Source organism: Hyposmocoma kahamanoa, unplaced genomic scaffold, assembly GCF_003589595.1.
Source record: "Hyposmocoma kahamanoa isolate Upper Pololo Valley unplaced genomic scaffold, ASM358959v1 66, whole genome shotgun sequence".
NCBI lineage: Eukaryota > Metazoa > Arthropoda > Insecta > Lepidoptera > Cosmopterigidae > Hyposmocoma > Hyposmocoma kahamanoa.
This window is the reverse complement of record NW_020653854.1, coordinates 13,179,004-13,200,310: the sequence shown is the minus strand read 5'-3', so window position 1 is coordinate 13,200,310 and position 21,307 is coordinate 13,179,004. Positions and strand designations below refer to the sequence as shown.

At 34.1% G+C, this 21,307-nt stretch overlaps 1 protein-coding gene across 3 annotated transcripts in view; it reads left to right on the top strand.

The window, feature by feature from the left end:
* Positions 1–207: 207 nt before the first annotated feature.
* LOC113232098 (terminal nucleotidyltransferase 5C) overlaps positions 208–21,307 on the top strand; it is a 304,794-nt gene continuing 283,694 nt past the window's right edge. Inside the window, exon 1 of one of the 3 annotated variants that reach the window (XM_026466734.1) lies at positions 208–315. The gene's annotated coding sequence lies outside the window, so the exon portion shown is untranslated. Of the gene's footprint in view, positions 442–21,307 lie in introns of all 3 variants that reach the window. The other 2 variants (XM_026466733.1, XM_026466731.1) reach the window with 2 other exon arrangements.

The following is a 21,307-nucleotide window of genomic DNA, read 5'->3' as shown; positions in this document are numbered from 1 at the left end:
CCCGAAATCGTGACATCGATTAGACACGAACGGCGCACAGTAATCACGTTACGAAACTATAAAATATTATGGAGTTAAGTTACGTTACGTAGGTATTCGGAGTTGTTGCGAATTGTCCGTTCGCAAGTGGTACGCCGCAGCCAAGCGAGTGGCCAGGCAACCGATCGCCTTCGTCAGCGGTAGTGCCGTTCCGAAGCCGTGTCGCCAGTGCCGCGGAGTCCGTCGCGAGAGACACACGTTGTATTACGTTGTACCGCGACTGCCGACCGGTTCGTTCTGCCCTGTGTATCTATGCCCTGTGTTATAACTCTGAAAGTACGTAAATATCACATTAACTAGCCAGTGTTGCAAGTGCAGCTTCCAGTGAGTTCGGAGCCGCATCACACGAGTGCGTATCGTAAACGCTTCTAGTGATAGTCGGATCGGAGTTGCATTCTGCAGGTGCTTGGGTTCTTTATTAATTGAAAAGTGATTGTAACTCGGTCACGGCCACGGCACACATGTCCGGCCCAGTTTTCACGATCGTTACCTCCGTCTTGAGAATTCCACTCGCGTTGTGGTTGCTTTGTTTACCGTGCTGGAGATGTTGTTGTAGCGGCGACGGTGGCCTCTCATTTCGCCGACGTGCTGTCGCCACCGGTGCACTTGTTGCTCCTTCCCGGTCCAAGCCGGCATTGCTTCGATGAGGAAAACATTTGCTTAAATTTCTTTATGTCCTCTTTAGTTCAACCCCATCCACTTGACCCGTTCTTACAAGGAAGACGGGTTTTGTTTCCAGATTCATAACTACCTTCATAAATCATTTAACGGTTAACGAGTAAAAGGTTCAATTTCAATGTTTCGCCATTTTAACAATTTAGTTAGTTTGTAATATTAGGTACAAGATAAGCAATGTTTTAGCTATTTAGCGAATGTTAGGTGTTGCGAGACTTTTTAAATACCTTGTCATCTATTCCAAAATGTAATTTGATGATGAATGCTTAAATTTGCAGAGAAGTCAATATTGTTGAATCGTAGCGACGGTACGCGAAGAAATCTTTATAAACCGATGTTACTATATAAGTCGCTATAACTTGAACATTGTGACGTGTGGCTGAGTTGGTAAGATCAAAGCGTTTACTATCAGAAGGATTGAATTCTATCATGAACCTCCATACAGTGGTCCATTCCTATTATGGAGACCTTTCAAAATTCTTGCTCCATAGTTAGCGCGCACATGAGAAAATGTTGGAAAACCGTTCCACAACCGACCAGTTAGTTACATCAGATTTATTAACCTTCAGATGCAATTTTTATTCCTCAAATTCTATAAGTATCCTCTTATGTAATTCTATTTGACTTGGAAACGCTCGTACATTGTTATATTGACTTATCTTAATATTATTTATTATCTTTAACGATGTTAGCACTCACTAATACTTTTATGAGTTTCTTTACAGGTTTTGCTTATACAAATTGGCCAAGGAGTGTATATTTAGGAGGTGTAGCTATAGTGGTGAAAATAGTAATCACGAGAATGTTATTCGGTGCATAAAAAGATATTTGCATTGTTTGAATTTCATTGAGCGCTTTGGTTATAGGTACCGGTATACATTCCAAAGTATGTTGTATTTCTAGTATGTTATTTTTAATTGTATTAGGCTTGGTTTTTTCGGTTATTGTTTAAAATTGTAAAATTATAACGTCTGACGCGAACCGTGAGATATCTTTATAATCTCTATCATGTTTTGTTTTCGAACATGGGTACTGTTGGATAATTATCCGAATAATTTTAAATTGGTAGTATAAATTTTCCGGAAAAAATGTCGAAAAATTGGAAAAATACAATTGGAAGGTTTATATTATGTTCTATGTTTAAATATAACTTTCGGCGTTATATTTAGCGTGAACTATAAAATAAAAACATAGCTAAAGTAAAACGAGACTTAAAATGATTGGACAACAGCCAAAAGAAAGATCATCGGTAAATAAAAACTTTGTAATGACTTCATCGCTTTCGTTCAGTATCTTCATAGAAAAGAAATATCTTCGTGGAAAAGTATAGGAAAATTATTTATTTTTCTGAAAAATAAGAAGAAATAAATTAACAAAAAAACGATTATTATTATTACTTATTTGTTTTGAAGAATGAGGGTGCTGGTGAAATTAAAAATAAATTTTCGAATAGAAATTTTTTTGTGACCCAACACTGAACATGATTTTAAAGACTAGAAAATGGTAAATATTTGAGTGAAAGATTATTACTGCACCCATGTAAGGCTTGTTAATATTTCAGATACACAACTCTTCCGTCAAACATTCCTGTCCTATTATTATGAATGAGTTATTATGAAACCAAGTGGTTATTTGGAAGACAATGTACCTTCTTGTGATAACCCTAAACTGAGATTACAATGAGCTAAGGTGGATGTTATTCTTTCTTTGGGACAATATTTTATTACATTGCAAAGTAACATTATGATATCTACCTACCTGATACTTATAATGTTTTTTAACTTTTATTTATATAAGTTTTAATTTATATTATATATTTATATATCCTTTTCTAAGCGTGGTTTCGGGCAGTTTTTATTGTTTATTTGTTTTTCTACCTGTGATATAATCTAACTATACCTTGTACTTTTTACATCAAGGTCAAGTTACTGTGGAAAATTGGCGAAACACGCTAACTACTCGTCATTGCAATCTACCACTTTCGCGCACGGGTCTCTTTTAAGGCTTTCTAGGCGATATTCCGTCATGCTGCGTTGGTACAATGCGGGTGGGAGGCTTCGGACGTTTTCCAAAAGTTGTGAGCGTTCTTCATGCTGATTTTGCCGTTATCGAGAGGTATTCATATAATGTAATGGTTACGTTACACAGAGATTTGAACGGTTGACCTCTCAATAGAGAAGCAATCTCTCTCCCACTGGGCCACCACCGCTATACGGGATTACTCATATGTTTTTATTTAATTCCAACTGCGAAGTAGTACTTGAGGAACAAAATGAATGAGATTGTAACATATAAGAATGTTACGCGTACGTTTCAGCAAACGCTCTAACCACAATTCCAGTAGGGTACTTGCAAAATTTTCTAGGGTTTGGGCCAAATCAACTTCTTTCGCATTCTAACCACACTTTGAAAGTGGTGTTCCTAACAAATCTAAACTTTGCTTTCTCCCGTCCCGAACTAATTTGGTTTCAAGTTACACGAATAATTAAGGAGTAAACGCTCCCAAGGGATATAAGTTTCCCAAGTGTCTCTTTGAGTTTGTATTATATTATATCATAAGAGAAATGTTTAGACACTCCCAGCTTTTTGATAAATACATACGTGTTCAATGTTCTCTCTGAGATTTAAATTGTGGGTACAAGAGGTACAAAAGTATATCTTTATTATTTCACATGGAGCCCTTGTTACTAGCCACGGATTTTACGGAGCACGGTAAGACCCTCCCAGCAAAACGTACCACTCCTTTCTTGTACGCCGTACCCTGGGCAACAATTGGCAAATCCTTTCACCACAGTAACAAGCATTATGGTATATACCATAGATACGATAAGAAGAAGACGGATTTTATATACCTATTTACACTGTAAAAACTGGAAATTATAGGAAACGAATGTCTGAAAATTTGTTCTCGTACAGATAAACTTTCGAAACTTAGTCTCACTTTGTAGCAGCTACATGAAGATGTGAATAAGGTATAATAAAGATAAACATTTAAGTACCTTTGTTCTATAAAAGTAACACATTTCACAATACTTACAACCGAACCTATGTATATTGAAAAAGGTCTGACGGAAAACCGTTAGTAAAAATCAATATCTACATTGTGTGCCTATGTAGGTTTATTATTTATTTAGACGAATTTTAGGATCGAATATTGAATTAATAGGAAACATAAGTCTTGAAGCCATTGAAACCTATTTGTTAAAAGTAGAATCGGTTTATGTTACTGTAAAAGTCGTTTTCAGTATTTATTTGTAAAGGTGAATTTAATTGTTCGTTTGATTTAATTCAAACTCACAAATTACCTCTCTACTACCACTTTGCAAAATGATATCCAGTTGAAAAGTAGAAAATAAATAGTAAAAATTGTAATAAATTATTTAAACATGTTATGAAAAAGTCAAAGTCAAATAATCATTTCGACTCATCAGTAGAACAAAGACCTATGTGCAAGACTGCTTATTCTCAGGATATTAAAATACATTTCGTTCGCTGTTTTTAGCTGTAGATATCAGATCGACCATTGATCGATTATATATTTCCGAAACGAAATAATACATTAAATTATGAAAACACCTATAGCTAGGCCTTATTTTGTATGTAGGAGATTATGTATTTATCCTATTTTCGTTGTATAATCACATCGGACTCTGTTCTTTGGATGAGTCGAATTACTCCATAAGTAAAATTTTTACACCTGAAAACGTCATTTTTTTAAGGTACTGCTCGTTCACTACGCTGACTTACCTGAGAAAAACGAGCAAGAAACTCTAGGGATTGCACTTTTCAAATAAACTGAAATGCTCTGGAATAACATTTTGAATCATAATTCTGTAGAATCTAGATTCATGTTGTCTTTCCATACATCTTCATCTAACATACTCTTCAATTTTGTAACATGAGTTTTCGATTAAAATACTTTTAATGTAAGTTTTAAACTTAGGAAATGATAATCTTAATATATGCTCCGGAATCTTATTGTAAAAACGTATACAGTTCGCTATAAAAGAATCTTTAACCTTAGTTAAACGAAATCGTGGTACCATGAGTTTGGATTTACTTCTAAGGTTAATATTATGGATATCTTCTTTCTCAATAAAATTATATACATTTTTACGGGCATACAAAATATATTTTAATAAATATATAGAGTAAATATGCTGTGATGCCACAGTCACGATAGTAGTCTCCTTAAACTTTTCTCTGAGAGAAACCCGAGAACCCAAATGGTACACAGCACGAATAGCTCGTTTTTGCACCACAAATATCGTTTGTATATCTGCCGCTTTACCTTATTTGAGAAACTCGGAGGACATTATACTATGGAAGTAACTAAAGTAAACTAGTCTAGTAGTAGCAACATCGGTAAGCTCACGTATTCAACGAACTGCGTATGCAGCAGAGCTTAATCTGCTGGTTAAGGAAAATATATATGTAAACCATTGAAGTTTACTATCTAAGGTCACTCCCAAAAAGACAGCTTTATTGACAAGGTCTAACTTTTCTCCATTTATTTCTATCATTGGACTAGTAGGTTTTACATTAGGTAATTCAAATTTAACACACTTCATCTTCTTGACATTGAGCAATAAATTGTTAGCATTAAACCAATAACTACCTTTGAGAGGGTATCTTTAATATTGTCATAGTTAACGTCACGTCTGTCTGTTTTAAAAATCAAGGATGTGTCATCAGCAAACAATACTATTTCGCAAAGAACCTTAACAAATAATGGTAGGTCGTTAATATAAATGAGAAATCAGAAAGGTCCTAGTATTGAGCCCTGCTAAACACCCATTTTAACGGAGAACTAAAAGAAGTCAATCCATTTATGTCTCAGTTATAAATTCCAATACAAATAAAAACCAAACTGGAATTTAAAAAAATCCAAAAAATACACACATCAAAAGTGTCTAGGGATCAAGTGAATATTTTTGAAATAAAAATTATTTAAGCAATATTTACCAAATCCAGTCTTCCAGGACGACTTCTTACTTTAATGCTTATGTTTTATTTAACCGCTTACCCCTATATTTAATTAAAATAAACTAAAATTTATGTTTTTGCAAATTGTGGGAAAAAACTCAAATTAACGGCGTCAATTAAATGACAAAAAAATGGCGAAAATGATGATTTTGCTCATTTTTATTGTAAAGATAAGAAAATTAATAATCTGTATTTCTACCATTAACACGAATCACACAATTACAGCGATTTGGCATGCTTAAGATGAGTTCATCAAAATCACTTTGAGGAATGGCCGCCCATGTGTTTTGTAACAAGTCAAAATATTGTTGTAGAGTATGTACGGTATGCATACTCGGCACAGCTCTTCTTTGAAGCATATCCCATGCGTGCTCAATTGGATTGAGGTCTGGCGATTGAGCAGGCCACGGCAGAACGTTGATACGAGCTTCGGCAAGAATGCGTGTTACGACTCTAGCCGTGTGTGGACGTGCGTTGTCATGCATTAGTTGAAATGAATCACGCAACTGGCCTCGCAAAGGGATGATAACATGTGAAACAATCCTCTCTGCGTAAACTTGAGCATTGAGGTTACCCCTGATCCAAATGAGATCGGTTCTTCCGCCGATCCAAATACCGGCCCATATCATTATTGTTCCCCCACCATATGGATGAACTTCCTGACAATATCTCAAACGTTCATGACGTCCAGATGTTCTCCAAACTCGAGTACGTCTTGTATCCGGTCTCATACCGAAGCGGGATTCATCCGAAAAGCACACATAGCGCCAGTCTTCTTCCTCCCAGTTTCTGTGTTCGCGAGCCCATCGTAAACGGGTCCTGCGATTGCAGGGTGCAATAGGTGGAACTCTGAGCGGCCTTTGGGATCGCAGACCCACTTCACGTAAACGATTTCGGATTGTTTGATCGCTTATTAGCAAGCCTGAGGAGCTGTGGAGCCTAGTAACCAACATCATGGCGGTCATGGTACGCTTCCGTCGAGCAGTATTTTGGATATACCGGTCCTGTCTGCGAGTCATGATGCGAGATCGTCCTCCATGTCGCTCGGCCACGCTGCCCGTCATGCGATAGCGCGTCCAGAGGCGACTTATGACGCTCTGTGTAGTGTTAAGAGTGAAAGCCACAGCACGTTGCCTGGAACCAGCTTCCAACATTCCGACGGCTCGCATCATCACTTCTCGGGTTAAATGATGTCGTCTCTCCATAATAATGTAAATTGTCTCGGTTCCGATGCAGATATTGTAATGATTTTGTCAAAACGCTATAACTCATTTTTATACAAAACCACATTGACAATCGATTTTCTTCTTATTATCGAATTTTAAACAATATTCCTTATTTAAATGTTAAAACTCACTAAAAAGTATCAATAGCGATACAAAAAAGTTAATATAATTAACCCTAATTGCAGCAATACTCTTAAACGTACTTGATCCCTAGACACTTTTGATGTGTGTACATTGATATAATTATAAAAGCTATTATTACTGAAAGATATTAACAAGAGTAATATGTTTCTAATATATTTCTTTTTACGGAAGTACAATTGTTTCGTGTTCAGGCACTGAAGTATAAACAACATATCGCACTGTTAATACAATACTGTATTAACTCAAAAAGTGTATTTGTTTTAGAATCGATGAAAAACGAATTACTCACTTCTCGTGAAAGGTTATTAAAATGTATGTCCTACTTGCCAAATATATTTACAAATAATAATAATTCAATATTTTTGAGTAAAGACTGTTTTGTCCAGAACTAGCTCACGAAAAGTTTGTCTCATTTTGAGTTAAGTAGATATTATATTTTAATTAATATATAATACTCGTGTAGTGTAGAGAATTAAATTTTACTTTCAGGAATTGTATAATCTTGAATTTCACATATTTTGAGTTATAACACTATTGTAATAACAGTAATAATATTATAAACTAGCTGGTGCCCGCGACTTTGTCTGCGTAGAATAAGTACTTCGAGTATCCTACTCATCCCCTATTTTACCTTGAGGGGTAATTGGTAAAAGTGCTGAAACATTTATTATTTCTTACAAAAAGGATAAATATAAATTTTCAGATCCCTTACTGGAAAAATTATTGGTTCTCCGTACTTCCCCTTTAAGATTTATTTTTATGACAAAAAGTCTCTTATGTCATTCTTCTAGGTCCCATCTATCTCTATACCAAAATTAATCTAAGGTTCAGCGGGTTGGCGTAAAACTGTAACGGAGTTACGTAGTAAAGTAAACGTAACGTTCTATTTTGTACAAATTCATAAATGCAATGCGAAATTTATGATAAATCCATAGATACAACCCGACCTAGGTATCTGAGGAACTCGATTCTCCTCCTTCTTCATCATACCAACCTTGCACTGTCAGTGTCGTTGCCACGGCAATCAAAATAACAATAACATCAACAATAACGCCAACTTTTTAACATTAAATTTCTTAGACATGTCCGATATGTTTTTCACCTGACTATACCAACGTATACCAATGTCATTTTATGACAAGTCTACAGATATATCGATCGAGTAAATCAATAAGGTATATACTAGTCTATGGGCAACATTAATATGTATAGATACGTCAATTTGGAACTTGAAATGAAGACATTTGTTGACTTTTAACATCAATACGTATATTGACGCTACGCGTTAGTCAGTCAGTAGTATATTATAATTAGCCTGATGTATCCCACTGCTGGGCAAAGGCCCTCCACGGATCCCGATTTTGAGCTAACTGGATCCAAGCCTTATCGTAAGCGTCCAGTTCGTCACGCCATCGCTTCCTCGGTCTGCCGCGGCGCCTTACGCTTTTGGGGCTCCACTGGGTGGTTATCTTGGCCCACAGGTCTTCAGGTATGCGGCAGACAGCAGCAGCAGCATGCAGCAGTAGCACATTAGTTTTTCAAAATTTCGCACACAATGCCGTTGTTAGATTTTATGGAAAAAGAAAACTTTGTGTATTGTATGAATTATCGTTTTAGAAGGCAAGCCGAATAATGACTAATAGAGATCGTTTGGTAAATTTGTAGTGTCTTGTTTACTGTGGCGTATATAAAAGGATCTACTCAGTTATTGTCACCGCCGGGAAAAGGCTGACGCAGATTTTCAGTTGACCCTAAACAAGTACCTTTGTTCATTAAAAAAGTGGTTTGATATTTTTTTCCTTATGATGCCAGGTGATTGGACGAACAAGTCATTCGCGACCCGCCTGCCCATAACATTTGAAGTGCCACTCAGTGTTTTAAATCACAAAGATCTGAGGATACTGCCACTGCGCCTGAGACAAGTTGACAAGTCCCATGTGCCTGTAATGTCGCCAGCACCCTTATCCTTCAGAACCGAAACTCAGTAATGCTCACATTACCATTTGACGGCAGAAATAGTTAAGGTGGCAGTACTTCTCTGGACGAACTCTTTTATAAGGAGCTCTACTGCTACTAGAAACACGTCTTGAATTGCTATTGATCAATGACACATTTCAAATAAAGCTGACAAATAGGCTGTCCAAACAATTACATATCCGTACAAACAGAAAACGGTACGGGGCGTTCACAGAAAGTTTTAGTAGCATGTCCATTATTCAATGATTTTTATTTGTCAATAATTTTATCTGCTTTCAAAGCATCGTCAAAACAATTATTATGTAGAAATTATTAGGTACACGGTATATCATGCGGATCAAAAGGACTGACACGTAAAAACAACTTGCAATATGCTTAAATGGGAAAATAGTAATTAATGGTCGTGATGATCAATGTTAGTACTTTGTAGAATTTTAATCAAATTGATTGTCTTTTGTTTGTATTACCACGTTTCGTAACGATATGTCCAATACACATTTGTGGTCCACTTTTTTCTACAAATTACGTCGCCCGTCTTACCGTTTCAAGTACCTAATACCTTAAGTTTCATTGTATATTTTGTGAGAAATCCGATATGTGTTTACCACATAACCTTTTGTAAAAGGTTCTTTATGATTTTCTATTTGGAGAGGTCCGTTATTGTTAGGATATTTTCGGACTTTTCTACGGATTGAGTGGAATCCTTCGAAAACTTTTTTTTTATATGAAGATTTGTGAATTTTGTAATGAAAAGAAATTGATAAATCTCTGTATTGTGTGTCATATGTATAAATATATGCACATGCACGAACAAATTCATTCGCTGTTTACGAATTCGTTTAAAATATTGTTTAAATTACGACAAAATCGATTTACTTCTGCTGTGGCTTCAGAAGCCATGTGCACGATTTATGGAATAGCAGTCTATTTAAAAAAATATAATTCATCAAGAAGAAGATTGTTCAAAATAAAATTAGCATAGTTTACTTACCCAATTTTTATAATATCAAGTGACGAGATGAACAAGTCGTGCACTTAGTAGTACCTATCTAAGCGACATGCCTAGGCATGATTCAGAGTATTAAATCACAAAGTCTGAGGGGCACTGCCACTGCGCCCGTTACCACGAGACTTAAGTTAACTGTCCCATGTGCCTGTAATTTCACCAGCACCCGTACTCTGCTAAACCGGAATGCTGTCATGCTCACATTAATGTTTGGCGGCAAAAATAGGGAAGGTGTACTTCCCTGGACGAACTCTTTCGCAAGAAGTTCAAGTAACAAGTTAGTATTTTCATTAACGATAGTCACGCACACAATAAAATTTAGCACATTCTGAGTACAGCTATGCAATAAATAAGACAAAAAATTAACTAAGTAGTTTTAGGTTTGGTCGACTGTTCTTGACAAGCAGTGATATTATATATTTATTTCGTGCACCCCACTATTTTTACAATATTTTCCCCATATAGTTGCATAGCATTTCTTTTTACTTATATATAAAAAAATAATACTGATTAACAATAATTATTCAATGGCTATTCTGTTCGATAGTAATAAAGAATAATAATGACAATTCATTACGTACTTATAAAACATAAAAAATGCATTTAAAAAATTATTGAAAATCAGGTTTTTTAATTAATGTTTTAACACCAGTGGTCTTGGTCAATTTTATAACTTAAAAAATAAATAAATAATTTAATAAATTTATATACGTATTTTTATTTAATTTTAATAGGGTAATCAAATATTTTTAAAAAACCTTGTTGTCTAGACACGTTTGATATGTATACTACAGAAAGTGTTACCTTTAGTCATACTAATTCGCTCTGAAACAAGTAACAGTTTCTACGACTTCAGCTACTATATTTAGCGTATATATGGTGCGTGTTATATTGAAGAAAGCTCAATTTCTTTTCATACGGCAAATTATTAAGTTGTGCATCACAATTATTTTCACTTTCCGTTATACACATGTGAAATATATAATGTATACTAATCAATTCAAGCCATGTGCACTAATCAATTAAATCTTATTACCCATTTAAAGTATAAAACTATGCATAAATTAAACAAACGTAATGGTATCAATAAGGCATTTAACCTGTGGTAGGTACTCGTAGGCCGATTAGTTCAATATGAGTACGATAAAGCAAGCCATGTACCTAGGAATGCGAAGGTTGTCCATTTTCTTTGCTACAGTGCGTAAGAAAAACTGGTCAAGGGCGAGTCGCGCCCAGCGATTATTGGATTATTTATATCTAATATCTGTATATTAATATGTGTATCAAGTATAAAGGCTCATGGCTCCAATTAATTGTAGTGCGATTTAATACGTGTTTAACACGTCCACAGCCCTTGTGTAAGAAATTAAAGCAGATCAAGATCTAGTAATGTAATGTAATGATGTCAATTTGTAGACTTAGGACTTCAACCATTTCAACGCTTAAATTTTCATAGTATCTATCTAAACGCACGCGCCGACTATCCGGGCGATCTTTTTGCTCATGCAATTGCTCGAACTACAAACACATGACAGTGTTAAAGTATTTTTCAGATATGCTGTTTTGTCCTTTAATTAATTAAACATACAAAGCAGTTTGTGATTTAACTACGTATGTGAGTAATTCTATCTTATTCGTAGTTAATAGAAGTAGTAGAAAGTCTTATAAGACTTTCGTGGTCTTTCACTAAATAATTATAACTAGTTACGTACAGTTTTCTTACCACTGTTCTTATTATACCGACATTTCAACCCGTTTATCAGTGAACCCGTGACCATGTTGCTAAGAAACCTGTAGCTGGTGATAATAATTTATTCAATTTTGATGTCAATAAACCCTTGTGTTGGGAGTCCCTTCATTTCGCCAGTTTTATCACGGCATGCACCACGGACTTGAGTATCTCAATGTCTTTAAGTCATAAGAGTGTCTATTAATTTTGTATTTAGAAAATTCTTAAACTATCCCACGCCATATTAGTAGGTACCACCAATTTGAGACATTGGCAAGTCGTTCAGTCTAAATGCGTATTTCAGAACAATAAACAAAAAATCTTTCAGACAATCTCTTTATTACGATTACTAAATGTAGGGTTGCCACATCATTTTGATCTAGTGCGAATACTTAGACTAACAGTCTCATAAAACGTTAATGTTTTAATGTGGAAACAAGATTGAGAAGACCTATAAACTCTCGGGGTGTATATGACTTTATATTAAAATAATTTGTGTAGTTTACATACATTGCTTATTTGTTAAAAACATTTGTCAATAACAAGTTTTTTTTGCGATGGATAAATAAAACGTGATGACAAACCATATTAATATGCACGTTAATAATGTTTTAAAGTTTAAAAAGCCAAAGTACGGGCTGCAGAGCGGCCTACCTACATTCATATTGGCCCTATTACCCGACTGTGAATGTATTCGCGTAATTCCAAATTAACTGTAGGGCTAGCACGATAGGCGCCACTAGGAGATACTGCTATTCTCGCTTATAGATATCACGGTTTATGTCGCTCTCGCGCAACTCGCGCCTTATCGTGCTAGCCCTACTGGAAGGTTTGATTTTGTCGCGCCTTGCCCGCTCCTGTGACCTTGTTATCATGGGGGAGCATAAGAAGCCAACGTCTATAATTAGAAGTATATAAATTGCCACTTTTGATTTGATTAGAGTACTATGCAAATTCAAGGATTAAATCCATCATGGACAGTTCAGAATGTGTAGACGTTAGTGAGAAATTAATTCATTCAGTTATCACGTTGAGTGTGGTAACCCTGTATTTACAGACGTAACTTCATGCAAATTATACTGAAATTGGAATGAAGTGTTGCCCAAAATCCGTTTGCATATTTTAAGCGTAGTAATTAAACAGCCATAAATTGAGATATGTACGCGTTGAAGTTTCGCCGTTCTCTTTTATGCGTAGTTGCAAAGACTAAATATCTATTTGCTTGGAAGTGCTGTTGTGCAAAGTGGTTACCTTGTCGTTGTATTAAATGATTTCAACAGTTTGATCAATAGAAAGTACGATACTGGTGCATTATGTAAAATAAATAAATGCATTCAGAATACATATGAATACCCAGAGAAAATATTCGTTTCTAAATTAATTTAAATGAAATTCGAAGCTGGGACCACATTCTGTAGTACTTATCCAGAGTCCTTTAGCACTAGGTCACTGAGACGATCAAGAAACATCTTTCGAAACTTGTCACGTTATGTATGCCTATAATTGGCAAGCATATTTATATTGATACCACTGTTTGTAAAGTGTTATGATGCGAATTGTTGCATATGGTTGGCTGTTGGACTTGGTATACCATTTTATTAAACAAAATGAAAAAAAAAAAAACACCTTGCTCTATTTGTATTCCTTCCATACAGCACATGATACAATTTTTTTAAGTTCGCTTCGTCTATGCGTACAACAACTCGATAACTTTACAATCTTGAATACACTTTTAATGCTCTTCATTCAATTTTATATATATACCTTTAACAAAATTTGCAATCTGCTTCAAATTTTCCAAGCAATTTCTGCAGAGCATTATCACCGTAATTTCACCGGACTAAAGGCCACATAAGACCTGTAAAAATCAATATCCGTTCTACATATTCTGCCGATAAACAAGATAGATTACACCTACGCAATTTGTTAGAACGGACTAGGTTGAGTGGATACAATAAATGTAATGTTGTTTCAGCACCTACCTCTGTAGTATTACTTTAATAAATTAAATTCTTTCTCTTCCTCTTTTAAGCTCTAAGTTAGTTATTATTATTGGAAAAATGGAATTATTATGATTAAAGATTTTAAGAATGAAAGTGTATGTTTTGAAACTCGGTGATTATTTCGTAACATAGTGTAAAGAATTTGACGTTTTCAGTTTTTTTACGATAGTACATAACGTTCTATAGGAGTGTTTCAAAATGTAGAGCTTATAATTTTTTTGCTCTATATGTTTTATAGTTTCAATCAAATTTGTTCAGATTAGTGGACGGACTATAACTGTTAACGTATATGAAAAATACTAGACGTTAAGGTATATATATCTCTCAAACATAAGATTGCTTTCAGTCCTTTGTTATGCACTTGATACCACAAACACGACTTGGCATGGACTTTTCCTTTAATTTAGTTAAAACATTCTTATCCTTGATTGTCCATGTCCACGCCTCTTCTTCAACTGTTCATGAAAAAAATTACATTAATTTTAAATGCAATTACCTGTAAATTGAAAATTAAATTCTTAATTTGAAGTTTACAGTTAATTGCATTTCACTTGATGCAAACATCTTGATGAAACCTGCAGGTCGAAGAAGGTTCACAACCCTCTGAGAACGTGTAATGTCCTTAACCCCATTGGGCCAGTGTGGCGGACTATGGCCTAAACCCTTGCATGAGAGGAGACCTGCACCCAGCAGTGAGACATATAAAAAGAGTTGACGATGATGATAATAATGCAATAAATAAATAAATGATAGTAAAGACAAAATGTACTTACAATTTGAAAATTAATTAATTGCATGAACCTTTTTTTTTTTACTCAAATTCTGTATAATGCAAATAATTTTTTTTTAAATACATTCCAAATTCTCAATTTTAATAACAACCAAAGGTTAATCGCAGTAACATATCCGTCTTTCTAGCGATCCGTTCGTAATCGATTTGCCTAAGCGTCTTATATAAAAACGTCGCGTTGAAGAATCTATCGTTTTCAAGATTATATTGATGATAAATACTTGTTTAATAACAATCCCGCCTAAATTTGAGTCCGACCTGTTGGATTTTCTGTATCAACTTATTTAATCCATTAAAAATTGGACTTTACCATTATATAAATGTTTGTGTATTTTGTAAACGTAGCTGTTAGTAGCTCTTCCTATTGAATAAAATAAATAAACAAGTAGAATTTGATTTCTTATATTGTAGTACTGTGACTACTAATATGACTACAATCAAAAGAGTTGAAGTGGTATGAATTTATGTCCAAAAATATATATCCGAAACCAAATGTATTTCCGATTTTTGCGTATGTATTTTGAAGGATTACTTGATTAAATGACACAAAAATATAGGTTGTAGACCTCCGGCATTAAAAGACTGAACCCTATTCTTTTTGCGCTTATTTAATTCGGTTTTCTCTGCATTGTATATTTATAGTTGAAGGATTAATTATGTAGGTATACTTGAATACGGTGAACAGAAGACGTCACCATTTACGATGTACGTAAATGCAGTAATCATTCCATATAGCGACTGAGGCATAGCAATTGATTGATCCACGCATTTTATCGCTAAGAACGATACATTGGCTTTCTTCGCCGAATGTGTATACTGTAACTTATATTCTTACATGTTTTTGGACGTAATTATGAGCAGTTTTATAATAAAAGGAATCTGAGGGAGTTCGTAAAACTTTGCAATATTATTAAACGGTAGAGTGTTTATGCGATGTGCATTTTTCATTTACTTCACACATTCGCAGTCCATACACGTGTAAACCGTAGTAGCCTAATGGTTTGACCTACCGCCTCTCAAGCAGAGGCCGTGGGTTCGAATCCAGTGTCGCGCCTCTGAGTTTCTCAGAATTTATGTGCGAAATTTAATTAGAAACTTACCACGAGAAGTTCGATGAAGAAAAAATTCGTGATGAAACGTGCACTCAGAAAAAGGTGCCTCAGAAAACGTGTGAAGTTGCATTGGGTCGACACGCGTTGGGTCTGCGTGGCGAACTGCCTAAGCCCTCGACTGAGAGGAGACCCGCGCCCAGCAGTGGGACGAATAAAGGGTTGATGATGTGGATATGGTGACACGTGTAAAGTATTTTAAGTAGTCAAATTTTATCACCATTTATGTCCCATTTTGTATGAAAACTCGTCGTATCAGAGTGTGCACGGCGCCGGCATTCTTGCGGGCGATTTCCATGCGTTTTCTACATAGACAATGCACGAGACGCTTTCCTTTTCATTAGCATAGTCTGCTGAGATGTTGCGCTTCCCTTGATTGGTTTGTGGGCTTCAATATGTTTATTTAAGAATGTGCATTTGTTCAATCATTTATAGAATAAATTTATTTCATATAATTTTAACTAAATGTTTGTTGCATTTCCATGAGTGGACCGCGTATATATAGTATATTATGAACAGACAATGAATCATAGTGTGCCATTGCCATTATATCTAACTTACTTTCCTTGTTTTCTTATAGTACTTTGTCACAACGACAAAGACGCTAGTCGCGAGTATATCCATGTGTTCTGAAAATTATAAATATTTCCCAGTTTCCATGTCATAATAAATATCATCAGAGCAAGCACCTGCATAAAAAAGATTCTAGCACAAACTTTCTACTTATTTTAAAAATAAACCTCTACAATCGTTTCTTTTATTCATTCAATTTTTATATTACAAGCAACTTCCAGAATAATGCTTATTATAAAATACAAAAAAATTACTTAAGGTAAAAGAATCGAGCAAGCAGTACAAAGGGCCAGTAGCGACAGGTCCCCTGTCCACGTTAGATAAATACGCACCAATCAGCTGTCGTTTCACTTTCACCGGTGTGCGCTGACGCAACTGCGTCGGACCAACGACGGACGGCCCCGCTGTTATGTCGAGATTTTGTACGTTGAACCCTGCGGTCTACATTTCTACATTATTTATTCATAGCTCCATCTTATTGACCTACTGTCCAGTTTTAACTTTTTTCTTTTAATTGTTATTTTTATTTTGTTGCTATAAGTGTAACATAAATTTTAGATATTGATATGAACATAATAATATAAATTATATTATAATGTTCATTCCATGGCAATCTTCTATTTGAAGCGGTTTGATAAAACCTAGTTGAAAACTTGGGTTAAAACTTGGTTTATTTTCTAACAGTAAATTTTTTATTTAATTACGATAATACACAGGTAAGGTAAAAAAGACAATAAGAGCTTACCTACTAGAAATACTTATCTCTCTTGTTTCTAACAGTTATTATTTACCTAGGAAATTCTACTTAATTTATAGGTAGCAGTATTAATAAGGACCATTATGTACTAAAGCGGAGCGGAGACGAGCCACAACGAATATTATCTATGTCTTAGAACGTCTAAACAATAAATATTATTGATTATAGAAAAATGGGCCCAACACAAACAACGTAAAAGTTCAAAATTTCCTTTAAGGTAGGTAAGGGGATTTGGGTCAAAAAGCGAAATGTTACCAGTGAAATAAATATGTTGTTACTAAGGCACCAATTAACGTGTATATATGTGTAATAATTTTTATTAACGTTACGCTATTTTTATTACGTTAATATTTATTATTATTTATTCAATAGAATAAAGGTGAAATCGATCTTTATTCTATTGAATAAATAATAGTCACAATTTCCTCAATTTGGTGCTGAATGTTTTAAATTTATTTGCTAAACGTTCCTATATTTATTAAAATATTATATATATACTGTCATTCTGTACAAAGCTTTTGCTCAATTTCATATAAAATTTATTCAATGCAGGTGTGCCGAGTGGCGAGTTTTAATTTCTTATCACTAACAGACAGCTCTACATCTAGTGAGCGTAAATTGTTCAAGAGATACCTACACGTTTGTATCATAGATATAGACGTGTATATGTTTAAAAGTGAGTGTTCGAAGGCCGACCGGTCTAGCGGTTGCTTAGAGGTGTTACATTACTTTAAAGGGCGTTTTGGTCTTAAGACAGGCTTTATGCTTTTTGATTAATACGATTATTTTATACAGTTCAGGTTTTAAATTATTAAAACTGTCCATGCTTTCAAGAAAAATCATTCGAAAAATTTAAATATAGAACGTCACTTCCTTAAATGAATATTATTAACCTTATACGGTAAATAATATATTAGAATGGAACAAGTTTTCAATGCAACCATTCGCTTCCGTCAAACTCGAAAAAGCACTGAAGTTTAAACTTCAGCAAATAATAATGTAGATGCGTTCACAAAATCACTATCTAGTTATTTAATAGCAGCAGAGCTTGTGAAAGAGTTCGTCCAAGGAAGTACTGCTACCTTACCTAATTCTGCCGCCATGCAGTAATCTGAGCATTACTGCATTTCGGTTTTGAAGGGTAAGTAGTGTGCTAGTGAAATTACAGGTACATGGGACTTGTCAACTTATATCTCAGGATGAAGGGCGCAATGGCAGTGCCTCTCAGATCTTTGTGATTTAAAGCTCTGAGTGGCACATACGCGTGTCGCTTACCACCAAGTCCACGACTTTTACGTTCCGTTATTTAATATCATAAAATATATATATGGGTTGTACGACAACGACATCTATGTAATGTATTAGCGTTACGTATGAAATAAAAGACGACCATGTTTACTTTTTTTAAACATAAAATTACATACGAAATGTAAATAAGAAAAGCACTTATTATATTTGTTAGACAACGAAATTAAAAGTGAGAAGGGGTCTGTTAAAAAAAATGATGCTTATTTTTAAACATTTTGCTTTTTTCTTGATTTTGTCTATGCAAGGAAAGCGAAACATAATAATTATAAGAGTGTCACTAATTTTGAAAACGCAATAAACAAAGATTGGAATTGGATTGGAAATAGTCATAAGAGATTACTTTTCAGCCGCCTCTCGTAGAACAGACATAATGGGCTCGTGATGAAGAAAAACGGTTCAGTATTAATGAGTACTAACACGTTCAATTATTAACATAAAACCGCTATAGTTCCTATGTATTTATAGACATTTTTTATAGGTACTACGTTTTTGTTATCAAGTATTCAACAAAAAGTTGTTCTGCGCCGTATAAGCACTAGTAGTCTAGGTTTTGTGTGACAGGTTGCCTTTCTTGGCACTCGCTTTCCTTGCACAGCCCGCGTATGATTTATTTCAAAATTGAACATTTTTATTTTTTCCTTGTTGTAGTTTAGGTAAACGTGGGAATATTTATAAAGACATGTTTACTACTTATTTAACTATTTACTAAACATATTAATCTTTTAATGTATTTTTTCCATAAAAATCTCTATCATCAGATCTATAACTTTTATTAAATTTTTCTTGCCTGTTTTGTGATAATATGTACGTATATACTATTACTTAATAGATACATATGTGTTGAGTCCTTGTGTTGGAATGATTGTCGGCTATAGTGGTAACGAAGCCTGCATGGAATACAGATCTACAATATATCGCTAGGGTGTGACTTATTTCAATTAATGTTAAATTAGTGGACATGTAGTCGTATACGAAATTATCTTAAGAACATTCTCTGACCTTCTACACGGTAAGTATAATACGATCTGTTATTAAACCGTTATCGGCAAGTTCACTCAATATTAACTTTTAATATTGTTGCATTTTACGCTGATTTTCCATACAAATCAACGCGTAACACAAAACTGTAATAAAATAATCTTTGATTAAATCTACAATGACGTTCACCGCAAAAATGTAGAATTTTATAATAAAATTATTTCTCTGTACGGAAACAACTACAGCGAATTAAAATATGCTATTGTTCAATGCTACGATTCATTTCGTATATTGCATACTAAACTTAATCAATTATTTCCGTCCCCTGGAAAAAGGGCGAAATATGATTTTTTGCTTATTAAACAATTCAACAGTTAATCAAAAACAGCAAATTTAAATGAGTTGTGTAATTTCATAATGTGGCTGTAAATATCAAACGTAATTATAATGGAAGTGGGAAGAATATCAAGGTGTGCTTAAAAATAAGACATATCTAACAACAAATAATAACGTTTTTCAATATCAAAAGCTTGGCCTTTTAATACATTATATTAGACATAATCGACGAGTGTTTTAGTGCATTTTTTCTTTGTTGTTGTGATTGGACTGTTGAGTGGCCGCCATGACGTGATATTGAAATTCGTATTACAAAACTTCACTTTTTTATTTACTTTATTTATATAGGACAACCAACAAATGTACATATGTACTTAAGTAACATATATTTACAAATTTATATGCATACAAAATTTTGATTATACAATTGAAATTAATTAGTGTTCCAAACCTCAAATGCTAATTTATTGACTCAATTAATGGTTGCCACAATATGCAACAGTCAAACACAACTAGTTATTTTATATACATATATTTAGTTATACACATCTTTAATTATCATATAACATATAATACAATATAATAAACATGGGATTATGTATATATAAAACACAATGGCAAACTTACAGACAGGAGGAAAATTATTTGCTATGAAAAGAGCAATTTTAGTTTTCTATTATTATTGTATAGATTTCTTTTATATCTTAGCCTTTTTTTGTGAAAATAATTTTGTTTTTTAAGTATTATTAGTGACGTCTTACTTTGAATTTATATTATCATTTAAAGAGGCAGACTATTATGAACAAGATAAGTATACATTATGGTAGATAAATATATTATAGGTATGTTATTGTCAATCAAAAATTTTACTCTATAGACCAATTTTTAAATCTTAATAAGTAATTTAATATTCTCAATTAACAGTATTAATCAAAATATTTATTACTTTGATTTAAACTTTCACGATTTTCACACATTATTTGATTTTTTATTCGGGACTGAATCACGTAAAAACCATATTTTAAGTCGTTAGTGTTGTGTGTCGGTCTAGTGACAAACTAGAGCACAAATAAATAATGAAGATCAAGTGCGAGTAGTTAGGATGACTCGCACGGCTAGGATATGCTGACACCCGCCTCTTCACTCCTTTCAAGACCATGGCCAATTGACCATGACCATGGCGTTGCAATACGTCCGAAACGTCGAGGTAATTAAAATATGTTTTATACGTGATTAAATCCCGAATTAAAAATCAAATAAAAATATTTATTGACATTTTAAATTTATGAATTCAAAATTGTCTCATAATACTAATGTCATACAATATATTACCTATTCAGTTCGTATGCCTTAAGGTGCATCATAGGGGGTCACTATAAATTTATTTATCACCGCGTGTCTACTGTAATCTATACTGACAAATTTAAATTGGACGATGATTAGTCAAGTACTGGTCGATTACATTATGTAAATAAAGCCTTGCAGTAACAACTGTTTTAGGAACACGTTTTCGCCAATAGTGAACATATTTTTTCTGTGCTATACATTTTTTGTGCTGTGAAAGGGCTTCCCCTAATTCACTTGTTACATACTACATTGATTGTGCTGGCTAATTTATAGTAATCAAACTGTGTGACGAATGTTGATTATTCAAATCATGGAAGTTGACGC